Raw genomic sequence first — 27,713 nt, 5'->3', positions numbered from 1 at the left:
AGGCAGTGCTAGCTGAGGAGTTGTCCCCCTGATTAGCTTACTAATAGGCTGATGACAGACACGTGGTAATAGCTCATCAGGCAGTGCTAGCTGAGGAGTTGTCCCCCTGATTAGCTTACTAATAGGCTGATGACAGACACGTGGTAATAGCTCATCAGGCAGTGCTAGCGGAGGAGTTGTCCCCCTGATTAGCTTACTAATAGGCTGATGACAGACACGTGGTAATAGCTCATCAGGCAGTGCTAGCTGAGGAGTTGTCCCCCTGATTAGCTTACTAATAGGCTGATGACAGACACGTGGTAATAGCTCATCAGGCAGTGCTAGCTGAGGAGTTGTCCCCCTGATTAGCTTACTAATAGGCTGATGACAGACACGTGGTAATAGCTCATCAGGCAGTGCTAGCGGAGTTGTCCCCCTGATTAGCTTACTAATAGGCTGATGACAGACACGTGGTAATAGCTCATCAGGCAGTGCTAGCTGAGGAGTTGTCCCCCTGATTAGCTTACTAATAGGCTGATGACAGACACGTGGTAATAGCTCATCAGGCAGTGCTAGCTGAGGAGTTGTCCCCCTGATTAGCTTACTAATAGGCTGATGACAGACACGTGGTAATAGCTCATCAGGCAATGCTAGCTGAGGAGTTGTCTCACTGATTAGCTTACTAATAGGCTGATGACAGACACGTGGTAATAGCTCATCAGGCAGTGCTAGCTGAGGAGTTGTCCCCCTGATTAGCTTACTAATAGGCTGATGACAGACACTTGGTAATAGCTCATCAGGCAGTGCTAGCGGAGGAGTCGTCCTGTACACACAGTGGCTTAGGCCTCTTTCACACATCAGGTTTTCGCCGTCAGGCGCGATCCGGCGCTTTTGACAGAAACCGGATCCGGCGAAATGCAATGCCGGATCCGGTTTCCCCCCCATTGACTTGCATTTGCGCCGGATCGCGCCGGATGGCCATGCGTTTCATCCGGTTTTCGCCGGATACGGCAATGTGTCGCGATCCGGCGTCTGGAAAAAACGGCTACTGTAACATTTTTTGTCTCCGGCGAAAAAGCCGGACACGCCGGATCCGGCGCGTCCGGCTTTTTCACACAATGAAAGCCTATGAGCGCCGCAATGCGCCGGATCCGGTTTTTTGGTCTGAGCATGCTCAGTAGCTCTGCCCACAGGAGATATATAAAAGCAAGACAATGGGACCCTCAGCCACACCCAACATGCCACCCAAGCCAAGAACCAGGAGCAGGAGAAGGCAGCAGACATCTGCAGCAGCAGCACCATCAACACCACCCCAAATGGAGCAGCAAATGGAACATGCTGAGGAGGTGAGTCCAGCAGCAGATGAGAGACGGTAATTATCAAATCCCCCATTCCTCCAAACTAGGGCCATGGAATATCAAGATATTCATTGGCCCTTTGTTTCTCTTTATTCAACAGCCGCCAAAGAGATGCAGCAGCAGCAGCAGCAGCAGAAATGGCATCACTGGCAGCAGCAACAGCAGCAGCAATACCCACAGCCATGGAGTCTGGCCATCAACAGGACAGCACATCTTCTTCTGGGAGCCCTCCCTCGCATCGTCAGCGTTTGACGGTAAGTTTTTATTTCCAAAATCCATCTTCTCTGTAATATATGTCTATTCATTGCCTTTTATTTCAAAACAGGAATCACAAGATGAAGAGGAGCTCCCAGAAGAAGAAGGTAGGGGTGGACAGACACCTGGAGTGGGCTCACAATTGGTAAGTTTTTTGCATCAAACGCAGAAACACAACATCACACTACACACAACACATAGAAAACAATGTTCTGCAGACCACACACAGCAAACAAATGCCTACATCCAAAGACATAACATTTTTTGTTTTCTTCTCTAGTCTTCCCAATCTGGTGCTCGGCCAAGAGGTCCTCGCAGTGCCTCCCAGGGTCGTCGGCGACAGCAACGCGGCGGTCACCAGCGTGTAAGTATAAATATTTTTGCTTTGTTTTTTTGCACTTTTTATTTCATTTCTTTTGTGGAGGCTAATTATGTTATTTTTGTCTTTTTCTTTAACAGCCTTCACAGCGTGCTCCCGACTCTGACGGTGAGGATGGAGGGATTGATGTGGACCACCTCATCGATCTCGTCAGAGAAAGGGAGCCGCTCTGGAATATGGCTGACCGCCGCCACGCTGACCTGATCGTTACCTGACGACTCTGGGAGGAAATCTGTTCGCTCCTTGTGGGCCGCTGGGAGGACCTCGATGTTCGGGCCCAGATTAAAGAGCGTAAGTATATACAGTACCGGTTGCTTGATGTAAACCAGTGTTTCCCGAACTCCAGTCCTCGTGGTCCCCACGGATCATGTGTTCAGGATTTCTATTTACTATGGAAATCCTGAAAACATGACCCCTGGGGACCATGAGGACTGGAGTTTGGGAAACACTGATGTTGTATACTAACCACTTTGTCCTTTCTCGTTTCAGGGAACAGAATTGTGAATCGGTGGCGGTCTGTGAGGGATCGTTTCAAGAAGGAGTTCAATAAAGAGATGCGGGCCCCGAGTGGATCTGGAGGACGCAGGAGCAAGTACAAGTACGCACGAGCCCTGTCGTTCCTCCGGGAAACAATGGTCACTAGAAGGTAAATATTACACACCACATGTGAAAAAAATGTTAGATGTAACTTTTTTTTTTCAGCCAGGGCCATACCATGTCAGTATTTTAATTGTTTTTTTTTCTCTTTATTCCACAGCACGGTGAGCAGCACTCGGGAGCCGGCACGATTGGACCCTTCTGAGGCGATCCCTGAGGAGACCGGCACCGAGGGACACTTCGACCGCCCCGGTACATCTGCACCTTCCCAGCCTTCCCACACATTCGACCCATCCACCAGCACAGGAGCATCGTGGCCGCCTACATTACATGAAGCTGCTGGTGAGGAGATCGCTTTCCCTTTACCCCACCCTTCTGCCCCTGCCACCTCTAGTACACCTGCGGGTACTGGGCGGCAGCGGCAGAGGGGTCAGGAAAAGACTTATGCGCCAGAGTTCTTGCATCTGAATGCATCTTTCCAGAACTGTCTAAAAGTCTTGTCAGAGCAAATCTCCGCAGGCTTTCAGCAGATCAACTCCAGCATTCTGGAGGTGAAGACACTTCTGCAAACCATGCATTCAGAAGCAAGATCTTCGCCAAACCACACCTTTTTCAGGTCTGTTGTGGAGCGCATGGCAACACTATCTCCTACCCAGCAGATGCATGTAATGCATTCATGCCACGGTGCTCTCCAGCACGTTACCTCCCAACCTCCACCTCCCACCACTGTAGTTCCTCCACCTGCACCCCCTCCAGCCACTTTCCATCCTCCCCCTCCTATTACATCTGAACCCCCTCCAGCCACTTTCCATCCTCCCCCTCCTATTACATCTGCACCCCCTCCAGCCACTTTCCATCCTCCCCCTCCTATTACATACCAGCAACCTCACCAGTACCAGCAACCTCACCAGTACCAGCAACCTTCCCAGTACCAGACATCTCCCCACTTCCAGCAACCTGCCCCGTACCAAACTCCTTCCCCGTACCAAACTCCTTCCCCGTACCAAACTCCTTCCCCATACAACTTTCCATCAACATCATCTGCTCCTACAGTCCCTGCCCAACCCTCCACTCCACCGCCCACCACCTCTTCTGCCTCCCACATGTCCACCCATTCTGTAGCTTTTTCCACACCTTCACCTCTAACTGTTCCTTCCCCACCACGATCCCAGTCCTCTCTCCACACACCCAGTGTCGAAGTGTCCCGCAGCCCCTCCAGCAGTATTTCCACCCCACACTACACAGATTTGTAATGTGTGTTTTTTAATAAAAATGCCCATTGGGTTTAAAACCTTTATTAAAAAAGTTTTTTGCACTTTAAAAACATTTTACAAAAAAAAAAAATTTTTAAATAAAAGTTAAATTATCGTTTCACAATGGTTGTCTGTCATTTCTTTCTGCGGCGAACTATGTTTAAAAAAAAGGTTAAATACAGGGTATTTCAAAGGTAAAAAGGTATTCAAACCCAGGTATATAACTGTGGGTAAATTTTAGCTTTTTGCCACAGTTGTGTTCCTGGTTGTGTTTGAAGCAAAGTATTTCACCTAAAAAGTTGTGTTTATTGTTGGTGATTTCCTAACAATGTACACAACTTTTGTTACAAGGTGAAATACTTTGCATAAAACACAACCAGGTACACACCTGTGGCCTAAAGCTAAAAATAGAGACCATGACAAGATAGGCAACTTTGGTTGGCAAAGGTATATACTGTTGGTCCAGAAGGTACACAAGTTTAGGGCACAAATCTTTCACACTCTGTCATCCTGCCAGTGTACTCTGCCTTGAGGTGACATAAAGTATAGTGGAAAATTGTCCCTCATTACTGAAACCGTCACAGAACTTCTAGTGGTAATATTTCCAATGACAACATCCATCTTCGCCAGTAACTTGCTCTTCTCTCCAACCTGCACTTTCTCCTCTACAACCTGTCAAAGAAGGGCTGTAGGAACATGCTATATCTAGTTTTCCAGTAGCCAATCCCGTTCGGAAGGCCACAAGGGTCAATTTTAAAAACCGGATCCGGCGAAAAACGGATAGAAAAACGGATGAACCGGATGAGACGGATCCGGTTTTGTCTGTCAAGAACAAGACGGATCCGGCAGAAAACCGGATCCGGCACATCAGGTTTTACAAAACATTTGCCGGATCCGGCACGACGCCGGATCGCGCCTGACGCCGAAAACCTGATGTGTGAAAGTAGCCTAAGGATCCGTGTAGAGGCAGGTGACCGTTCAGCTAGTGCCAGGAGATCCTTGCTATGATGAGCCCTGTGTTCATCCTCTGCAGAGACCCCAATCTCCTGCCATCACCCCCTGGTACATGCAGCTGCTCCCGGAACAATAGGGCACAGCAGCAGTCGCCTAGCGGGTGAGCAGCAGACACAGCACTTCCCGTGCTCCTATCATCGCTGCATCCTCCCCGACAGTAACGAGGAGCGCACATAGGAGAAACCGCAAGGAAGCTCCATACGGATAGAAGCCTCCTCCGAGACCGAAGCCCCGCCCCGCCGTGCTGTCAGCCTGTGGGTGTGTCAGCAGGCCCCGCCCCGCCGTCAGCCTGTGTGTCAGCAGGCCCCACCCCTGCCTGTGTGTATGTCAGGAGGCCCCGCCTCTTCCTCCTCTCAGGTTAGGTTGCCTCCCTCTTTTGTGAGTTATAGCAACTGTTGCCTTGTGAATCCAGCGCCATAGCCACCGTAGTCCTGGCGACTGTTACCCATCAACAACAACTACTCCTCTCCTCCTCATCCTCCTCCTCCTCCACCACCATCACCACCACCACCATCATCATCACCACCTCTCCAACCTCCTCATCACCATCCTCCCCATCACCCACAACAACCAGCACCAACAACAACATTATACTCCACAGCCAAGGTGAATATGTTCTTCTTCTTCTTCTCGTGTGTGTGCGGTGTAGCTGCCGCTGCGGGTGGTGCGTGCACGCTGGGATGGGAGGCAGGTGGACTGCCATGGATTCGCCTCTGCCTTCCTCTTTTTGTCTCTGCCTGTGTCTGTGTTCTCCTCTCCCCGGTCTAATGTCTGGCCTCCGAGGGGGAGGAGAGGAGGGGGAGCTGCGCCGGGCATTTATGGGGTTAACCACCCCGAGCACTTCTAGAGGGGAGGAAATGGGGTCTGGCATTGTGGATGGCATCGAGCTGCTGGATAAAGGAAGGCTGGGGATGAGGAGGATGCTGCTGTTACCGCTGATGGGATGTCTTCATGGGAACATGTCTTTGTTGTAACCCTTGCTGTGTCAGAAAGACATGCACATCACTGCCACCCAAGTGTTGAAGGAGTTAACCTTGTCTTCCTTTGTGCTTCAAGACTCCATTCAGGATTTGCACCCCTAGGACATTATTTACTGCCTGGTGAGGGGGAGGGGATCCCTAGTGAGTTTTACAGGTGCACATTGTATAGGTCCCTTATTAACCCCTCAGCGCCAGACAATGACTTGATAGCGAAGGTTTTGTCAGCTCCATGTGATGAACGAATGAGATGTTGCTCTATGTAGTAGATCTAGAAGACCCTCTTCAGCCTGGATGGGGGTCTCAGTACTTGGCAAGGGCCTACGAGCAGCTCCCCTCAATCACACAGTTCCCGGGGGTGGATTTGGCATTTCCTTTACTCACAGCTGAAATTGAAGACCGGTTGATCATAAAGAATGCATGAACCATGTGAACTTGAAACGTCTGGGTGTCTTATCTTGTGACGCGTTTCACATGTTGGCACCAGCAGAGCTTGTGTGGGAAATTTTCTACTCGCCGTATTGATCTCTGCTCTAATGACTTCATTCTTCGCTTGTCTGTATTATATATCATGTCGGGATGTTGCATTATGCTCAATCTATATGCTTGTTTTGTCTTCTGAAAAGAAATTGACCTTTGTGCCAGGCTAGAACCAGATGGCGACGTTCATCTTGTGATGTCACATGTTACACATTATATGTACATGTTGGACATGTCAGCCACTAAAAGTTGCACCTTGAATAGAAGCATATGCTAGCGGTCACTCCTATGAAAATCAGTCAAAATTACCATCATAGACGAGCATCATCATTGACTTTTCTAAAGTTGCCTTAGCCAAAGTGGGCAACACTCTTGTACTGGGCACCATATGGTTACATCAAATGTATGTTTAGCTTTATAGCAAATATGTAGATGGATTCCAATTCTTATGACGTTCTGGGCACATATTATAACGTGTATTGTTAATATGTGTCATGCTATACCTATTGTTTATATCGCCTTCAGTATGGAGATCATAGACCTACAGTACTTCATTAAAAAAAACAGTGCAGCTTCTATCTCCAGATAACTTGCTAATTTGTTTTCCAGGTTTTTTTTTTTTTTTCCTCTTTTTCGAGCACTTTCACACGCAGATTACTCTTCATGAAAACCTACTTTATCCTCTGCAGCCCCAGCGTAATTCCTGGAACACACACAAAGGCTGCATCTGACTTCTGGGCAGCAATAGGGAGATATGATGGCGCCACTCTGATATATATATATATATATATATATATATATATATACATAGTAGACTGAGTTGGATGTTTCCTTTTGTTATGATATGCTGCAGGGAACTAGCAGTCGGCTACTATGTGGAGAAGACCTTGGATCAGGTGTTACAGTTTTTTTAGATATATATTACCATTTATTGTATATACCCCATCACTGAGGAAGCTGTTTGGCTACTACTTCACACTGGGCCTAATGCCTTTCTGTACTGACAGTTGATAGAACTACATTAGGTCTTATGTATGGGTTTTTGATGAGACGGTCACATGACAAGTACCTATATATCTATACAGCCTGAATTTGGAGCTGTTCACATTTGTTTTTCAGGCACTTCAGAGGTATACCCCAGGAGTATTCATCTATGTATGACATACAGTGGCCTTTAACGCCCTGGTTTTTATTGAGCCCCACTGCATCGAAAAGCTATAAAACCATACTTCGGTGCAGTTAAGAAAAAGTATATCATCCTGACATATACCGAAAGGATACTGTATTGGTTTACTGCGTTTTTCTGGATCCCTGGGGACATAGGAGCACCCCTGATGTGGCTGACAGGCAGGGTTTGATGAACAGACTGAGTACATGCTACATTAAGGCTCTGCTACTTGTGAGGGGCACAGATCTGGAATAAAGTGGCAATATTCAGCATGCTGCCTAACATATAATTGTATCAGTTGAATTTGTTTATCTGGTACAAAGTGCAGTTAGTAACAGTTTTCTTTTTGGTCCTGTGAGTGAGGCTCTAGGCCAGTGTCAGACAGGTTATTTGATGGATTTGGGACCAGTTGGGGTCCAGATGTTGCAGCCATAATACTGCCCCTAAAGGTGCCCGCAGACGATTGTATGAAAATTCGTCTGAGTCTTCTGGATGACTTTTTTCTAATTGTCATCCATGTGCCATCTATGAGTCCGCTTTTTCCATCCACGTGTTGTCCGTGTGCAATCTGTTTTCATACACTATATTAAAACAAGTACATGATCACACGCAGTTTCCTAGGTTTATAAGTAGAAATCTAGCTGTAAAAATTGGATAACACTCTGATGGTCTGTATGGGATCCGATATTTTTTTTCTTGCACCCATAGCTTTGATTGTGTGAGTCTCATCCAAGTCAGGGAAAAAAGTATTGCATGCTGCGAATTTTATTCTCACGGTCACTCGGAGCAAAAATAGATCATTAATCTGAACAGCGCTAGTGAATAACATGGGTCAGTGTGCGGTCCGTGTGCTGTCCACTCAGACAGCAGTTTGCCAATTTATACACTCTTCTGCAGGAGACCTAAAGCCCAGTCGTATTATAGGCGTCTGAAACTGGACTTAAAGTGGTTGTCAGATGTAAAGGGCTACGTGTTTGCAAGGTGAGGGCACAAATACTTTACCATTACTATCGGCTGTATCCAGGCTCGGACTGGCCCACAGGGTAACAGGGGAATCCCCCGGTGGGCCCCTGTGCAGATCTGGGCCCCCAACTGGATAGTACTTGTCTTAATTCACTTGATTTACTCTGTACAGAAAAAAGCATCTTATCATTCATTAACCAACCTACCTAGATTATTATTATTATTATTATTATTTAGAGATATATGTACATTTCTGAACGAGAGGAGTGTAATATTTGTATGCATGTGAAAAGTGAGCCCCTTAAAGTCAGTGTTACTGGTGGGCTCTTGGCACCCCAGTCCGACACTGGCTATATCACAAGAACTATGGCTAATAATCGCACAGTCACTGAATATTTGTATCGTGGGTATTACAGTTATATTCCGAAAAAAAATCCACGTTACTTTTTCTCTGTTATCAAAGCGCAGCATCTGAGCAAGTTTCTTTTTTTGTAACGTCATTTCACAAAGACAAATGTTTGTAGAAGAGATCATAAGGGGTGTCCAATGTTTGAAGAGCCAAGGAAGGTTAATCATGTGCGATGCACCATGAAAAGGAGGATGGTGGCGTAGTACAGCATTGTCTTCTTAGCCATGACGGTCCTGATGCTGCACAATGCTCCATCACCCTATCCGATAGTCTGGAATGAAAAATCTAATAGTATCTTTGGTCTCAGAGTTATTCTTAGTCATAATCTCATTATTATTATTAGAAATATAGTCAGTTTTTTTCTAGAGCTGATATTATTGTTAGTAGGATAATATTTAGCACTTTTTGGTGTTCTATGATTCCTCTCACGTGCGCTCTCTATGTAATGATTTCAGTTGTACATTATTTGGCTTTAGAAAATGACCATTAAACTGTACTTTAAGGCCTGTTTCACACATCAGTTTTTTCTGTCAGTTGTGATCTGCCAAAATGGCGGAAAACGGATCCGCCTGTGTAAGGACATCAACGTGTGCCACCGGACCTTTTTTTACGGATGCGGTGAAGGAAGAAATTTAAAGGAACCGCTGTCTGGGGAGAGAGAGAGAGAGGGAGGGAGAGGGAGAGAGAGAGAAGAATTTTTCAGTCGCCAAAACAGAGTTTAGGGTTAAATTTGCGGCCGAGGCAAGTCCTCCGGGCATGCGCAATGTAAAATGCGGATCCGGCTGCCCGAAAAAACATTGCATTGTCCGTCCAGGCATGTCGGCGGACGCTAAAATTTTGGCGGATCCGCAAAAAAATGGATCCAACGGATGGCCATCCGTCAAGATCAGCCAGTAATGCAACTCAATGGGAAAAAAAACGGATCTGCCAAGCAAAATGGCGGATCTGTTTTTTTTGCAAAACGGCGGATTTTGACTGATGGTAACATACGTATGTGTGAAACAGGCCTAAGCTGCTCAGAAGCATGTCAAAGGCTGAATTTACTTGTGACTAACTTGGCCTCAGTCTGACGATAGTCCGTACGGATCATTATCGCTCGAGTGTCTACGCCGTGAGGCATTTCGGATCCGTGGCTGCCCATATAATGCATGGATAGGCCAAGTCCGCAGAAACAGGAGCAACATTTAGGCCACGTGCACACTTTCAGTATTTGGTCAGTTTTTTACCTCAGGATTTAGAAGCCAAAACCAGGAAAGGAACATTCAGAGGAAAAGTATAATAGAAACACGTCACCATTTCTGTAATTTTTACCCACAACTGGTTTTGGCTTAGAAATACTGAGGTAAAAAACTGACCAAATACTGAACGTGTGCAGGTGGCCTTAGGCTGGGGGTCACATGACAGTATTAAAAATCGGTCTCATTCTCATTCAGTAAAGTGAGATGGTTTTCTCCCTCACTTGTCATCTGTGTGCAGTCCGTATAACATTCATTTTTTTTTTACTCTGCAGGTATTAATCTTTTACAGGACCATTTACAGTTTCCTATGCTACAGAATTATAATGTATCCTTAAAAATCGGATGCTATACTGTGGCTCCGCATGGCGTCAGAATTTTCTGTCAGTGAAAAACACTGGAGGTCAAAAAGCAAAAATACTAAAAAAAAGCATTCAGGGAATGACCAAAAAAAACAGTAAAAAGGTGCTCCAGGAAAATAAAAGGCCAGTGTTTCCTGAAGCGCTTTACTATTGAAATACTTGCCTGAAAAAGATAGGTGTACAGTAAATACCATTGGGCTATGTTCACACAGAGTTCTTTTGCAGAATCCTCCTCTAAAATCACCTTCTGTTACGTTCCCACAATGAGTTTTTGGTGATTTGCGGATGCTGCTGACTTTCGCTGCTTGAAAAGCGCAGTGTTTTACAAAAGTCCAGCAAAGTGGATGGGACTTATAGAAATATCATGCTCTCTTTTTTTTTTTTACTCAGTGTAAACTGACCTGCAGTTTGTTTTTCAGATCCGCAACATGTCCATTTCTCTTGCAAGCACGCTGAGTTTTCTGTGCAGATTTTCACCATACACTTGCATTAGATGCGGAAAATGTGAAGGTAAAAAAAAAAAAAGCACAGATGTGTTTTTAGTGCGTTTCTGTTGCTAAAAGTCACTAAAAATGCATGTAATTGCACATGACTATCAATAAAGTTTTGTCAAAGCCAAATACCAGGAAGAATAAAAAATAAACCAGCTTTATTTAAAGAATGACATTCCGAAAAGATACAAAATCTGCGGCGTTAAAAAAACGAGACAAAACGCAATGTATGCAATAAAAAAAAGCTAATTTACATAATAGGTGCAGAAATACTGCAACATCAAAAACTCATCATGGGAACACAGCCTCTTGGAAAACTGTTCCTAATCACTTCTATGGGAAATGCCACTTTGTTGTTCATATGACGTGTTTTTTAGCTTTTTTTTTCTGAAAAGGTTTGAAAACACCTGGAGGAAAGAGAAATGTATGTGGAAACCTATCAAAACCAGACTCTTTCAAATCAAAAATCTTAAAAATGATTCAGAGGGAAAAAACTCTCCCAAAACTCTTCGATATTGCTTGAAGAAAAGTTCCTCCAAAAATTCCCCCCAAAATGGAGCATTTCTCTAACCAGCTTCCACTTGAAAAACTTATGGTTAATTGTAAACACTAAGGGTGTGTGCACACGCTGTGGACTCTGCTGCGGTTCCGCAGCGGATTTGGCCGCTGCGGACCCGCAGCAGTTTTTGCTGCGGTGTACAGTACCATTATTCCCTATGGGAATTAAAAACCGCAGTGCAGATGGTGCAGATTTTTCCGCGTGGACATGTCAATTCTTTCTGCGGATTCTGCTGCGGTTTGCCATCTCCTCCTTTGAGGAGATGAAAAACCGCAGGGCAAAACCACAGGCTAATCCGCAGGTAAAACCGCAGGTCTTTTGACCTGCAGATTTACCTGCGGATTTTACAAAATCCGCGCGGCCAAATCCGCACCCAAATCCGCAGCGCGTGCACACCCCCTAAGGGGGTGTGCACACGCTGCGGATTCTGCTGCAGTTCTGCAGCGGATTTGGCCGCTGCGGATCCGCAGCAGTTTTTGCTGCGGTGTACAGTACCATTATTCCCTATGGGAATAAAAAAACTGCAGTGCAGACGGTGCGGATTTTTCCATGCGGTTTTCCATGCGGTTTTGAAACCGCAGAAAGAATTGACATGTCAATTCTTTCTGCGGATTCCGCTGCGGTTTGCCATCTCCTCCATTGTGGAAATGAAAAACCACAGGGCAGAACCGCAGAGCAATCCGCAGATAAACCGCAGATCTTTTGACCTGCAGATTTACCTGCGGATTTTACAAAATCCGCGCGGCCAAATCCGCACCCCATTCCGCAGCGTGTGCACGTAGCCTAATTATCTGAACTGTGGTTTATTCAGTTGGAGGAAAAGACTGATCTGTCCTGCGCAATCTTGACCACTTTTTCCTAATAACGCTAAGTTCCTACGAGCGTTTAAAAATTGTCCGATTTTCATCAAGAACTTTTCATCTGTGTTGTCAGCCATATGGCATTCATTTTTATACTGTAGCAGCGAATAAAATTTACAACACAAAAAAAGTTTCCTATGTTAAAGCACCACTCCAGCTGTTTTTTATTGCTCCTCTGGAGTGGTGCTTTAAATGTAATTCCTCTGCCCCTTGTTTCATACTCACCTCCCGCCTTCATCCTTTTCCAACGTCTGTCCCATCGGTTTCTGGCGAAAAGTGACCTGCCGGCAGCTCCATTGTTTCGCAGAGTGGCGCAGAGGTCACTTTTCAATACATCTCTATGAGAGTCCCGTTCTGTCCCTCATAGACTTGCATTGAGCTCTTGTGACCTAACTTCTGACCAGTTCGAAGTTACGGGTTCAAGATGGTGCCGTGGGATCGGAGCGGTGTTGGTAAAAGGTGATGCTGCCGGAAGGGGAGTATGAGAACGAGGGTGGAAGGGCTTACATTTAAAGCGCCTCTCCAGTGCTGAAAAAAATTACGTACTGTGATTTTTTTTTTTTTTTATCACACATACATCTGACCTGGGGAAAAATGAAAGTCAATTGAACAGCCCAAACGAATACCATTGGTCCAAGTGATGTCAGTTTTTTCACGGACAGCACTCCGACCGAAATTACAGTAGTGTTAACATAGCCTAAAAGTAAAAAAAAGTCTCATACAATAATAATAATAATAATAGTATCAGATCCAGATGAAATAATAACAGGGACGAACACTGATCTGGGTTAGTACATCAGCTGTTGAATCTATCACTTGTTAGCTTCAGTAATAAAACAGATTGTGATAGAGGCACTTGTGATGGCACCCAGAGATGCAGTATGCTACTTTTTTAGGTCCTGGGAAAAAAAAAACCCAACAAACAGACAGATGTTTTGCTAAGTGATGCATTTAGGAATCTGTTTGCACCCTACAGAAATGAGTGGTATGTCACACTTTTCTTTCCATGTACCTTGACTTTGGTGTTTTGTGTTGTCGTGTGCGTGTGTTATGTAAGCCGTCTGTTGTCAGTGTCTGTCATTTGGGAGATTGCAGCATTCCCATTGCACAGAGTAGGATCTGTGATGCAATAGTTGTTAATTAGAGGAGTCACAAGCGGCCATGTCGTGATGTCAACGATTACTTAGATATATTTAGGTTACTGCTTAAAATGGTTACAATTAATTTTAGGCTGATGAAATAGCAACTTGAGTCCATTTATTTAAAGGGGGGAATGGTCTGGTAAACCACGAATGTGATAAGTGGCTGTCTGCTTTTCCTGTTTGTATTTATGGCTTTTTTTAACTTTATTTTGCTGTGATTATGGCAGCACGGAGCGCCCTATGTAAGCATATGCTTAGCTTCGGGCCAGCCAGGCATATTTTACATCTGTACAGACAGCGCATGCTCCAGTGTTATTAGCTCTTGTAGTTCAGATGAGCATTTTCACATGGATGTGGTGCCCTTGTGAAAAAATACAGCATGCCCCGTCTCTTATGGATGAGACTTGTCTATAGAAGTCAGCGTGCAAGATCAACCCTGACTCACACAAGGACACAGCTGTATTACAAAGATTACATAGAAAGCTCTATGGCCCCAATTCATGGTGCTTACCGTAGAAAAAATGGTTTTGAAAAGTCGTAATATTTTTGTACAGTGCGAAGTTGTGCGGCTTATGCCATTTTCACACCAATTTTGGACATCTCCCCCACAATTGATGTAGCTGGGACAGGATGTGATAATATATGTCCAAAAGGGCTCGTGTACATAACCATATTTTAGGTCCAAGTGCAATCCAAACATCAGTTTGCACTCAGACCAATGTTATGATATGGGATGTGGTACTTGTCTGATTTTTTCCTTTGACAGATCCGTTCTGATGAAAAAAATCGCAGCATGCCCGAGTCTGATCCAATATTTGGATCACACTCATCCATGCAAGTTAATGAGTCCATGGAATATACCAGACTGCACTCGGATGACATCTGAGTATGGTCCGATTTCCATCTAGCTCTTGTCTGAGTCTGATTGACCCGATTCTCTCAGATGAGAGAAGATACGTTGGTGGCACTCAAGCCTTAAATTCATCAATGGTGCTAGTGGTTTTTGCCCCAGAATTGTTAGGAGCATTTCTGGTGAGGCGCAAGGAGACACACATCTCTGAGAAGATGCATCAAGTTCATTAAGTAGCATGTGCCTCTTCAGAATTCAGCTGATCCTACTCAAGAACGCCCCTTCATTGAGTCTGGCGTGAATCATTATTGTTATTATTAATTTTTATAATTGTGGATATAAAAAAAGCATGTCAAAGCCAAGAACACGGATGACATATTGATGTGAAAAAAGGACATATAGAACATCATACTGATGAAAAATAAGTGATTTTTTTCCCTACACTAATCTGAATGCAGCATTAAATATATTTACTTGAGATGATTTTTCAATTTTTTTTTGCTGTGATTTTATTTATCACATGACAGTTTTTTCACCGGTTTGGAAATTCACTAGGAAAGAGTAAGAAAAACTAAATAATGAACATTTTGGCGGCATTTACATTTTATTTGTAGTGGGACATTCCTTAGCCTTAGAAATACATTGAGGCAGATTTATGAAAATAATCTATGACATACTCTGTAACCCATAGCTACCGACCGCAGCACTGCTTTTATTTTTTGGGAGCACTGTAAGAAATGGAAACTACAGTATATAGTGAAAGACAGAAATTCATAAATCTCCTATATGGCATCATGAAAAAATGTCACAAAATATTTCACTTGCGAGGAAAGAGAGTCATTCATACATCACATTACTGCTACTGTCATGTGCCTTTTGCTATTAAGGCTGCAATGGACGAGTGTATACCCCCCCGCAGCCAAAGCCATAAGCCATGCTAGATATAGATGACCGACCCCTCTGATGTTCTTGACAGTATGATATAGGGTCTTCTTTTTTCTGAATACCTCTGTGCCATAACCAGTTATTTTTGTAGAATGTTTAATTTGTGACCAGACATTTTCTCATATGGCGGTCAGAATTGGCCAATTAAGACTGTGAGTTTTAAAACTGGACGCATTATTAGCCTAATGGAAAACTGTTTTAGGCCATGTGCACACGTTCAGTATTTGGTCAGTTTTTTTACCTCAGTATTTGTAAGCCAAAACCAGGAGTGGGTGATAAATACAGAAGTGGTGACGTGTCTCTATTATACTTTTCCTATGATTGTTCCTCTCCTGGTTTTGGCTTACAGATAATATCCTGACCAGAGGTAATATCCTGACCAATTACTGACATGTGAACTTTCCACTGAGTGTATGGATATGTGTGTATGCATCAAGCCACGCCCACTCCACATAACCCCACCCACTGGTGGCTGGAGTGCAGGGTTGCAGAGGGAAAGTGCAGGACGGCGCGTGGAGAGCGGGGCTGTGGAGGGAGAGCGGGGCTGTGGAGGGAGAGCGGGGCTGTGGAGGGAGAGCGGGGTTGTGGAGGGAGAGCGGGGCTGTGGAGGGAGAGCGGGGCTGTGGAGGGAGAGCGGGGCTGTGGAGGGAGAGAGGGGTTGTGGAGGGAGAGCGGGGCTGTGGAGGGAGAGCGGGGCTGTGGAGGGAGAGCGGGGCTGTGGAGGGAGAGCGGGGCTGTGGAGGGAGAGCGGGGCTGTGGAGGGAGAGAGGGGCTGTGGAGGGAGAGCGGGGCTGTGGAGGGAGAGAGGGGTTGTGGAGGGAGAGCGGGGCTGTGGAGGGAGAGCGGGGCTGTGGAGGGAGAGAGGGGTTGTGGAGGGAGAGAGGGGCTGTGGAGGGAGAGCGGGGCTGTGGAGGGAGAGCGGGGCTGTGGAGGGAGAGAGGGGTTGTGGAGGGAGAGCGGGGCTGTGGAGGGAGAGCGGGGCTGTGGAGGGAAAGAGCGGGACATGGATGGAGAGCGGGGCTGCAGAGGGATAGAGCAGGATGGCGCATGGAGAGCGGGTCTGTGGAGGGAGAGAGCAGGGCTGTTGAGGGAGAGCGGGACACGGATGGAGAGTGGGGCTGTGGAGGGATAGAACAGGACAGCGCATTGACAGCGGGGCTGCAGAGGGAGAGAGCGGGATGGTGGGTGGAGAGCGGGGCTGCGGACGGAGAGAGCGTGATGGCGGGTGGAAAGCTGGGCTGTTAAGGGAGAGAGCGAGATCCACAGTTTCACCAATGACCAATGTTTCACCAATAACTGATAATAATAAATAGCAGATGTGTGCAGTTGGTATGTGTTGCCAGAAAAGTCCCCTGTAATTTGTGTGCCATGAAACTAAAGGCGACAGCTTTAATAATAATCCTAGATTTACTACAGAGCCCGCTACAGACCCCACAGATTCCTCTTTATATGTATCAAAAAGTAGCTGCCCAGTCTCTCCTAGGGAAAACCATCTGTTCTCACAGTTTGTGCAAATATTAATGAGAATGAGTTAAACTATGATTTAATCTGTATGTACTTTCTCCACTGAAGGAATAAGTGTGATCCCAAATGTATTTCACAGCAAATGGCTCATATCTTTAAAGGGGCTCTCCAGAATTACAAAAACTTGGCAGCTTTCATTACAAACAGTGCCACTACTGTCCACAGGATAAATGTAGTATTACATTTCAGGTCCATTCATGTAAGTCAGCTGCTCCGCAATCCAGACTGAGCTAATGAGCAAATGTGGATTCCTCCTGCTTGCACAGGGTGACAATTATAATAATCTTATATATAACGGTGGATGCGTCCTTTTGTCTGAAGCCGAGATGGATGGCACATGCACAGTGTTGCATCGGAGTCAGCGTGTGCGCATACCGCATTATGGCGCCTTTTTATTGAAGATATTGTGTGTGCGAATTCGCAAACACAGTGTCTTCCACAAAATGGCACCATATATCCCGGGATGTTCATGCTTTGACTCTGGTGTCATTTTATTGATGAATTGTGCTACAACGTCAACATAGCAGTGCGCACCCTTCTGCTCTCGCCATTATCCCTATTGCCAGCGCATGCGCACTGCTATGTTAGCATTGTGGTACATTGCTTGAATAAAATTGCGCCGGAGTCAGTGCATGCACATAGTGTGATCTCCAGCTTCATTTTATTGAAGACCTTGCATATGCGAATTCACGTGGTATGTGCACTTGCAGACTCCAGCGCCATTTTTTAAAAGAATTCTATTACATCAACATAGCAGTTTACATGCACCGGCCATAGCCATTATGCCTATTGCCGGTGTGTGTGCACTGCTATGTTGATGTTGTAGTAAATTACTTCAATAAAATAGTGCTGGAGATCGTGGTATGCTCACACGCTGACTCTGGCGCCATTTTATTGAAGTAATGAACTACAACATTTTATGTTGTCGTTGTAGTACGTTACTTCAATAAAATGGCGCCGGAGTCAGCACGTGAGCATACCGCGATATCTGGTGCCATTTTATTGAAGACACTATATAAATGTACCAATAAAAATGCTCGCTACCCAAAAAAGACACTGAGCCATATCTTTGTGTGCCTCTTGTATCATTTCCTAAAACTTTGGGAGATATGCATTAGCCAGTCTTAGGCCACGTTCACACACTCAGATTTGGTCAGTATTTGACCTCAGTATGTTTAAACCAAAACCACGAGAGGGTGATAAATCCAGAAGTGTTGACGTGCATCTATTATACTTTTCCTCAAACACTGATTTTAAATACTGATGAAATACTGACAGTGTGAACGTGGTCTTATAAGCCCAATTACATTGGCAGATTTCAGGCTAGTAACAAGTGCCAGTCGACTCTTTTGAAATCATTCAGTTCTCATTTACCAGCCTTTTTGCACAGACCACCGAGTACCGTAATAATGGAGACAGGACTATTGCTAATACGATCGTTCTGTGACCATATACAGTACATCGATAGTAATGATTTTTATGCATGCATAAAAATCAATTCGCCCAACAGACAAATGTTTTGCTAGTTTTTTGGGTGACTGCTGAAATGTTTACACCAGCAGATTATTGGGAATGATTATTTTTTCACTGATTATTGGCTGAAATAAAAGGGCTATTAGTCAGTGGGCCGGCATGAGATTTTTGATACTTTTTTTTTTTTTTACGTTAAGGTCAGTGTGATAAAAAATGACAACAATATCAATTGTTCTATATCTTTATTCGTTTGTAATTCCTTTGACGATATTTTAATTTTGGAAAAAAGAAACCAAGTTTATATCCCAACAACTGCGGCTCACATAGCCAATATACCATATATCACCAAAAAACAGACTAGGATAACGCAAATATAATAAAAAAATTGTTTTTATTAACAACTCATTAAAATGTTAATTAAAAATAGGAAAGGTACCAAAGGTACGATATCAATAGGTGGGTACCCTGGATAATGTCATTGATAGTTCCATATTGTTATAACACGGGCAGAAAAAAACATCAGATACTGATATAGTTATATCATATACAGTCCATAATATTGGCACTAGCGTTGTAGTACCCCTTTAATAGTAAATCCATCACACAACTCTATACAGATACAAGTGTATGGTAAATGTATACAGTGATATCCACATAGTGCAAGTAGAGAGAAAAAAAGACTACAATATCCAGTGGTCCTGCAATCAGCACTAACCCTATTATAACACGAAACGCGCGTCGGGTGTGGTGGGCTCCCGGGTGTTTCAGGTAATTATATCAGAATAATGTGCGGGTTATAGATTCTATCTATTACTATATATACGAACTATTATGTTATAATAGGGTTAGTGCTGATTGCATGACCATATTGGCACTAGATATTGTAGTCTTTTTTTCTCTCTGATTGCACTATGTGGGTTTCACTGGATACATTTACCTATTTTTTTTGTATTTTTTAGATACACTTGTACCTGTATAGTATTAAAGGGGTACTACAACGCTAGTGCCAATATTATGGACTGTATATGATTTTTTTTGTGCCCGTGTTATAACAATATAGAACTATCTGTGATATTACCCAGGATACCCACCTATTGATACTGTACCTGTGGTATCTTTCCTATTTTTAATTAACATTTTAATGAGTTGTTAATAAAAACTAATTTTTTTATTATATTTGCGGTATCCTAGTCTGTGTTTTGGTGATATATATTTTAATTTGAAATAAAAAGGACAGAAATAAACATCTTGTTGTCCAATATCAAATATGACAGCGAAAGTGGTGGGAGCCATGTTTTAATTGAAATGCTGACTTCTGTTAATTGCGCCTAAGCTCGGTTACTGCAGTATTTTAGATTTCCCTCCTGGGTGACGGAGGGTGTATTAGGGGAGTTCCTACATGTAGGCAGATTGATCACAGAAGTAGCTAGTCCTATTAATGTCTATTTTGGACTTTTTTGTTTTCTAAACCACATCTTTATATACTTTTATATGTGGAGTTAGGGTTTTGAGCTAGTGGGTCCTATTATCGGGTGAATGGAAACCCTTGTAAGAATCTAAGTAAGGACAGATGGTGGCTTTAAACAGGTGTCATTTTCATTTCTAATACATTGTGTTGGGACTTCTAGAGGCTCACAAAGGGGTTGTCCAAGGCAGGTGGCATGCTATGCTTTTGTCATTATCAAGATCTCTGTACGCAGCTAATTATTTTCCCAGGCATTGAGGACACATTTAACAGAAAATGCTGTGTGCCTTATCTTCACGTTTTAATTCACATTAGCCCTGACTTTCTCTTATCACCTGTCGTTAACAAGAGGACACATATGACGCTGTATATTGCACCATGGACAAGTGTGATACTGTTTAAGTGCCTATATTGTCTCTATAAAATCAAGCCTAGACAAATACATCAAAATAAATCAGTTACCGCACTTATGATGTAGGGCAAAAATAATGAAAGTCTTGTTAACTTTACGTTTTGATAATTTCCTGTTTAATACATATCATACTAACATATGTGGGTACTTTGATGGTAAAGATGAGCATGCATTGTGTTAATAATAATGCATCACTACCTCCCTCAAATCAGTAGTCCTGCAGCACTGATGAAAAAAAGGTAAAGTGTTCTGCAGTCAATGGTGACTTTATGTCTTCAGACCCATCTAGATTTTAGTGTGAGAATACAAATAAACATTACAAACCATGATCTTTGATGGATCCCTTGAAATATTCTAATTAGCCTTGAAGTGAGTCTCCACCCATGACATTAAGGCCTGGGCTACACTGCGACTTTTTGTAACACTACTGATTAACTATAAGGCCACGTTGTGTACGGTATTTGGTCAGTATTTTACATCAGTATATATACCGTAAGCCAAAACCAAGAGAGGAACAATCATAGGAAAAGTATAATAGAAACACGTCACCACTTCTGTATTTATCATCCACTCCTGGGTTTGGCTTACAGATACTGAGGTAAAATACTGAGGTAAAAAAAAAACTCACCAAACACTCAGTATTTTACCTCAGTATCTGTAAGCCAAAACCAGGAGGGGAACAGTCAAAGGAAAAGTATAATAGAAACACGTCACCACTTCTGTATTTATCACCCACTCCTGGGTTTGGCTTACAGATACTGAGGTAAAATACTGACCAAATGCTGAGGTAAAAAAAAACTCACCAAACACTCAGTATTTTACCTCAGTATCTGTAAGCCAAAACCAGGAGAGGAACAGTCATAGGAAAAGTATAATAGAAACACGTCAACACTTCTGTATTTATCACCCACTCCTGGGTTTGGCTTACAGATACTGAGGTAAAATACTGACCAAATGCTGAGGTAAAAAAAAACTCACCAAACACTCAGTATTTTACCTCAGTATCTGTAAGCCAAAACCAGGAGAGGAACAGTCATAGGAAAAGTATAATAGAAACACGTCACCACTTCTGTATTTATCACCCACTCCTGGGTTTGGCTTACAGATACTGAGGTAAAATACTGACCAAATGCTGAGGTAAAAAAAAACTCACCAAACACTCAGTATTTTACCTCAGTATCTGTAAGCCAAAACCAGGAGAGGAACAGTCATAGGAAAAGTATAATAGAAACACGTCACCACTTCTGTATTTATCACTCACTCCTGGGTTTGGCTTACAGATACTGAGGTAAAATACTGACCAAATGCTGAGGTAAAAAAAACTCACCAAACACTCAGTATTTTACCTCAGTATCTGTAAGCCAAAACCAGGAGAGGAACAATCAGAGGAAAAGTATAATAGAGACACGTCACCACTTCTGTATTTATCACCCACTCCTGGGTTTGGCTTACAGATACTGATGTATAATTCTGACCAAATGCGGAGGTAAAAAAAACTCACCAAACACTCAGTATTTTACCTCAGTATCTGTAAGCCAAAACCAGGAGAGGAACAGTCAGCGGAAAAGTATAACAGAAACACGTCACCACTTCTGTATTTATCACCCACTCCTGGGTTTGGCTTACAGATACTGAGGTAAATAACTCACCAAATACTGAGGTAAAAAAAACTCACCAAACACTCAGTATTTTACCTCAGTATCTGTAAGCCAAAACCAGAAGAGGAACAATCAGCGGAAAAGTATAACAGAAACACGTCACCACTTCTGTATTTATCACCCACTCCTGGTTTTGGCTTACAGATACTGAGGTAAAATACTGTACTGACCAAATACTGAATGTGTGAATGTGGTGTAAGGCTGAGGTCACACGGCCGTCTATTCTCTCATGCGAGAGAATGGGGCCAATTATGCTTATGACACTCGTCTCAAACTCTGTCAGAGTGATAAAAACACATGTCAAAAAACATATGCAAAACGCAAAGAAACAAAATGTAAAAACTCTAATGTACCTAATAGGTTTAGAAATATTGCACAAAATCTGCAACATCAAAAATGACCAAATACTCATCATGAGAACGTAGCCTTAAGGGGCATCTGAAATCCACTCTTTTGTATACAACTCAATATATTGCTTTGGACTGCAGCTGTAGCTGATTAGCTAAAATCAATCAGTATAGCTACAAAAAGTGACAGTGTGGCCCAGGCCTTAGGGCGCCATTTTCTTCTTCCTTCCAGTGGCATAGGGAGTGCTGTGGAAACTCTGATCAATGCCTTCCCTGCTTCTTCTCTTCCGAGGGATGGACAAAGCACCATCACCATTGTCACTGGTACCGACCATACTAAGAGAAAGCCAGGAAAGGCGCGATTCAGGTGTCACACAGCCTAAAGTTAATGCTGGGATGGAGGGTTGTTGTGAGGGGCATTCCAGTTCCAACATATACATAATTGTCCATGTTTAATCAAAATTTATAGAATCTTTCAGTAACATTTCTGTATGAATTCCTCAAAGTGTTTAAGAGAGCTGCTTGAAGTTATTTAATTCCAGGTTATACAATTTTTTATTTACTTTCGGGGATACAAATTTGTCTGATCACGTGATGAACACACAAGTATATGGCCACATTATCGTTGTCAGAGGCATGTCTCAGCTTGACCATCGCATGACACTATTAATACAAGTGAACAATACTCACTGCCAGCAGAGATTCTGAAGATAGTGCAGAACTGATAAAGAAAGTGTATTACAAAACAGTATACTTTTTAATGATACAAAACAATGTCACATTTTTTTTATTTCTAAAAGTCCACTTGGAAGAAAAACTATGCAGCTCCATACATTAAAGACACTACATAAGTAAAGCATTTAGATGTCAGCATTTTATGTTGCCATCACTTTTTCTCACCTTAAGGCTGGTTTCACACTAGCGTTTGATCGCGCAGCGCATCGTGCGCTATCGGGCGCACGCGCAATGTTCCCCTATCTTTAACATGGTGATTGCAGGGTCTTGCGAATGTACGCGCTCATCAGCGTTTAGCGTGCGCTGCGCATTTTACAGGTGTGCACCCAGACGCGCCGAACTCTACATGTTGCATTTTTTGTTCCGTCTACATACTTAAAAAAATCGCACGCGCACGTGTGCGCTCGGTGTGCGCCCAAAAATAGCATTACAGTCTATGTGATCGCTGACGAGCGCTTGGCACCGCGCACGTCAGCGCCTTGTGCGCACACGCGCTTTGAGTAAACAATGTCTAGACACTTGTCTAAAACGCCCCCTAAACAAGCAACATTGTTTGGGAGGAGTGTAGATAAAAGAAGGTGTCTTCAGGGACAATTACTCTACAGACAGCCTTGCAGAGAGACCAGACAAGAGCCTAGAAGAGCCTTTACAAGTGTGGATTCAAGCTTCAGGAGCCAAAATGTGAGTATTCTTCAACATAATGTCTGTGTGTCCTGTACAATTTTATAATGTACTAATGTATTTTTTGTTTTCATTTCAGCATATCTTCTTCTGGATCACTGTATTAGCCATCTCAGCAAGAACTGGCCCAAGCTGATCGTGAGGTGACAATCTTGCTGCCTTTGGGTAAGTATAGCTGCCTCTAGAAATGTGTTTTCATTTTTGATTTCTTTACAGACATCGGACACGGGCAGTGAAGATGGAGTGCAGGAGCGGTCTGAGCGGGAGCAGTCTGAGCGGGAGGATTCAGAGCGGGAGTAGCGTAGTCAAGTCGTGGCGAGGAGACACAATGTGAGTATATAATGTGCCTTTTTTTTTTTTTCTGTCTTTATTTTCATCTTTTATCTTGCTTCTTCTCTGTTTCTTTTTCTATCTTTTTCATTCTCCAAAATTACAAACATTCTAATATATTTCTTTTTTTCTAGGTTCCACAACGGGATGACGAAGAAGTCTACATCGACAACGAGCACCTGATCTGCCTCGTTGAGGAGCGTATCCCGTTGTGGGACAGCCATGACCAGCAGTACAAAGACACAGTGGTGACCCGGCAGCTCTGGAATGAGGTGGCCGCAGCGATGATGGATGGCTGGGACAGTGCCTCTGCAGCTTCCAAAAGGGCGTTCAGTAAGTATAAAGATGCTCTGTGATACTGCATTGATTTTTTGTCCTGATGGTGCTGGTGTTTTTTTGGCAAGATATATTCTTGCATTAAAAACACCAATGCCATGTGGCACACTGTGATTGATTTTGGTCTTCAACTGCTGCATTGATTTATGGTCCTGATGGTGATGGTGTTTTTTTGGCAAGATATATTCTTGCATTGAAAACACCAATGTCATGTGGCACAGTGTGATTGATTTTGGTCTTCAACTGCCGCATTGATTGATGGTCCTGATGGTGCTGGTGTTTTTTTGGCAAGATATATTCTTGCCTTAAAAACACCAATGCCATGTGGCACACTGTGATTGATTTTGGTCTTCAACTGTCGCATTGATTGATGGTCCTGATGGTGCTGGGTTTTTTATGGCAATATATATTCTTGCCTTAAAAACACCAATACCATGTGGCACACTGTGATTGATTTTGGTCTTCAACTGCCCCATTGATTGATGGTGCTGATGGTGCTGGGTTTTTTTTGGCAAGATATATTCTTGCATTGAAAACACCAATGCCATGTGGCACACTGTGATTGATTTTGGTCTTCAACTGCTGCATTGATTTATGGTCCTGATGGTGCTAGTGTTTTTTTGGCAAGATATATTGTAGTGAAAAGTTCAATCTGTTGTGTGTGTTGATAATTAAGTTGCCTTAAGTGCATTTTATAATTTATTTTTTTTTCCCAAAAGTGAACAAAATACGCACACGTTGGCGCTCGATGAAGGACCGCTTCCACACTGATGTTCTGCTGAGGGACAGGTTCGGAGTGGTTCAGCGGCAAGGCGCAGAAGAAAGTACCGCTACTATCGAGAGTTGGTTTTCCTGAGACCGGTCCTTGCCAGCAGAGCGTAAGTAATTTTTTTTTTGTTTTGTTATTACTATGTGCTTTTCAATTCAACAGGTGATGCTTCTTGTAAATACATGATACTAATGTTTTCCCTTTCTTTCCACAGCACTTGGAGCAGCACCCTGCAACCTGTCCCGGGAGCGGTTCTTCATCGATCGACCTCGGACCCGTCCCAGCCATCCAACAGCCAGGAAGCATCTTGCAGGTCAGCAACACAGACAGCTGGTGACCAGGAAGCTGGTCCATCAGGTGTTCCCCTGTCCCAGGTCTCTGTCACTGGTTCTGCGGGCACTACCCGCCAGCGGCAGAGGGCCTCGGACAGGCCTGTCATGCCCGAGTTCATGCTCTTGAGCGAGGCCTTTAAGGGCAGCCTCAAGGCGCTGTCCGCCAAAATGGAAAGCGGTTTTTCTCTGATGGAACGTGGTTTAAACCACATGGAACACCGCTGCCACTCTGTCGACCAGCGCCTTGACCGTCTGGAGGCCGACCTCAACAGACCGGCGCACCATTTTTTCAATAAAATTGAACAGGGCATGGCGGAACACCTTAGTCCTGAGCAACAGCTGAGTGTGTTACAGGCCTGCAACACTGCTTACTTGCAGGCTATGCAGCAGAATCGGTATGTTCAGCAGTCAGTGGTGTCATTTCCAACAGTTCCACCGCTGACTCGCTTTACCACACTACCGACTTCTGCTGCACGGCCACCTGCATTCCCAGCGAAGCCAGACACCACTACACCACCCCAAGTCTGAGTGCTGCTGGACACTCCTCCGCCACCACCACTATGTCAAGCGCTGCTCCTGTATGGAGCACCACCACCGCCAAAGCACCACCAGCTTGGAGCCAAACCACCACAGAACCTGCTTGGGCCGCTGACACCACCAGTCAACACCAAAGGAGCACCGCCAGCACTCCTCAGCAACAGAGCACCGCCAGCACTCCTCAGCAACAGAGCACCGCCAACACTCCTCAGCAACAGAGCACCGCCAGCACTCCTCATCTAAGGAGCACCGGCAGCACTCCGCATCAAAGGAGCACCACCACCACTCCTCATCAAAGGAGCACCACCACCACTCCTCATTGAAAGATAACCGCCACCAATTCTCCTCCTAAAAGTCCCCAAAGAACTTTGCCTGAGATCCCAGACAGGCAGCCTCCTACTCGAAGCACCGACCCAACTTTCTCCCCTTCTAGGAGCACCGCCACTGCCACTTCCAGCAGCACCGCCACCGCCACCACAGAGCAGCAAAGGGCAACGCCACAGTCCACCGTCACCAGGCGGTCAACAAAAGTAAGGCGTTCACAGGCTGTCAGTCGGTCCGGGCAGGATATTCCTGCGCCAAAGAAAAAAAAAACTTTGTTCGTCCATCCATCCTCTCCTCCTAATGTCTCTCAACATGCCTCCTTGTCCATTCCAGAGCTCCCTTCCCCCAGTACTTTCCTCGCCCCTTCTCCTAGAAACCCTTCCTCAACCTCCAGTCGTTCCTCGTCTCTCCACACACCCAAAGTATCCCAAACTTCCCCAAAAGGTCATTCCAAATAAAATATTTTTTTTTGTTTGTTTGTTACAAAATAAATGTGCACTTGTGCTTTCACAAAATCTGTATTGTTACTGTGTCTATCGCCAACTACACACACTGCGCCGTACAATTAGCGTTTTTGCCACCAGATATCTCCATTACTGACATGTTTCTTGTGTCAGTCTTGGAGATATGTGTTGTCAACGCAACCAATCTACATGACTTGTCTTTTCCACAGCAATCTCTACATTCTTGTAATATTGCACGGTTCCCCAATTCCAGTCCTCAAGGGCCACTCACAGATCATGTTGTATGGAATCCTCTTTTTATTTCATTACAACTTGATCTGTTGGTGGACCTTGAAGAGTGGAGTTGGGGAACCCTGGTGGATCCAGTCTGTGCAATATACAAGAATGTAGAGACTGCTGTGGAAAAGACAAATCATACAGATTGGTTTAAAAAACAAACAAACCAATCTACATGACTTGTCTTTTCCACAGCAATCTCTACATTCTTGTAATATTGCACGGTTCCCCAACTCCAGTCCTCATGGGCCACCAACAGATCATGTTGTATGGAATCCTCTTTTTATTTCATTACAACATGATCTGTTGGTGGACCTTGAGGACTGAAGTTGGGGAACCTTGAGTATTAGTGAATTCATGATGCACAAAACACAGCATCATAAATTCACTGATACACCTGGTTACTTGCTAATGGTATTGGGAGTGTAAAAACAGAGAATGCACTCAGTACAGGTATCAAAACAGTTTTTTTTATTAACATACCAACAACATGCAATAAATTTTTTTTACAACATTTGCTCTTGCCGTTCCACCCGTCCTACATCTGAGTTGAAGTAGGCCGCAAATTGGTCCCTCATTTGGCCAACTTCAACGGATGACCTGAGAGGGTGCTGTGTAAATTCTGGCAAAGGATTAGGAGCAACATCATCAAGATCTAAGTTCGAGTGCTCTCGAGAAATTACAAAATTATGTAGAACAACACAGGCCTTGACCACCTCATCCACTGTTTCCAGTTTAAGATTAATAGCTGTGCCAAGAATGTGCCATCTAGAT

At 44.1% G+C, this 27,713-nt stretch overlaps 1 protein-coding gene across 3 annotated transcripts in view; it reads left to right on the top strand.

The window, feature by feature from the left end:
* Positions 1-5,219: 5,219 nt before the first annotated feature.
* The window catches only part of RFX3 (regulatory factor X3), a 512,595-nt gene continuing 490,101 nt past the window's right edge, over positions 5,220-27,713 (top strand). For all 3 annotated transcript variants that reach the window (XM_073542615.1, XM_073542614.1, XM_073542613.1), the window contains exon 1: positions 5,220-5,441. The gene's annotated coding sequence lies outside the window, so the exon portion shown is untranslated. The remainder of the gene's footprint in view (positions 5,442-27,713) is intronic.

The sequence above is a fragment of the Dendrobates tinctorius genome, unplaced genomic scaffold (assembly GCF_039654945.1).
Source record: "Dendrobates tinctorius isolate UK_male_01 unplaced genomic scaffold, ASM3965494v1 ptg000128l, whole genome shotgun sequence".
NCBI lineage: Eukaryota > Metazoa > Chordata > Amphibia > Anura > Dendrobatidae > Dendrobates > Dendrobates tinctorius.
The sequence above is the reverse complement of the archived record's forward strand: the minus strand, read 5'-3'. Positions and strand labels throughout refer to the sequence as shown.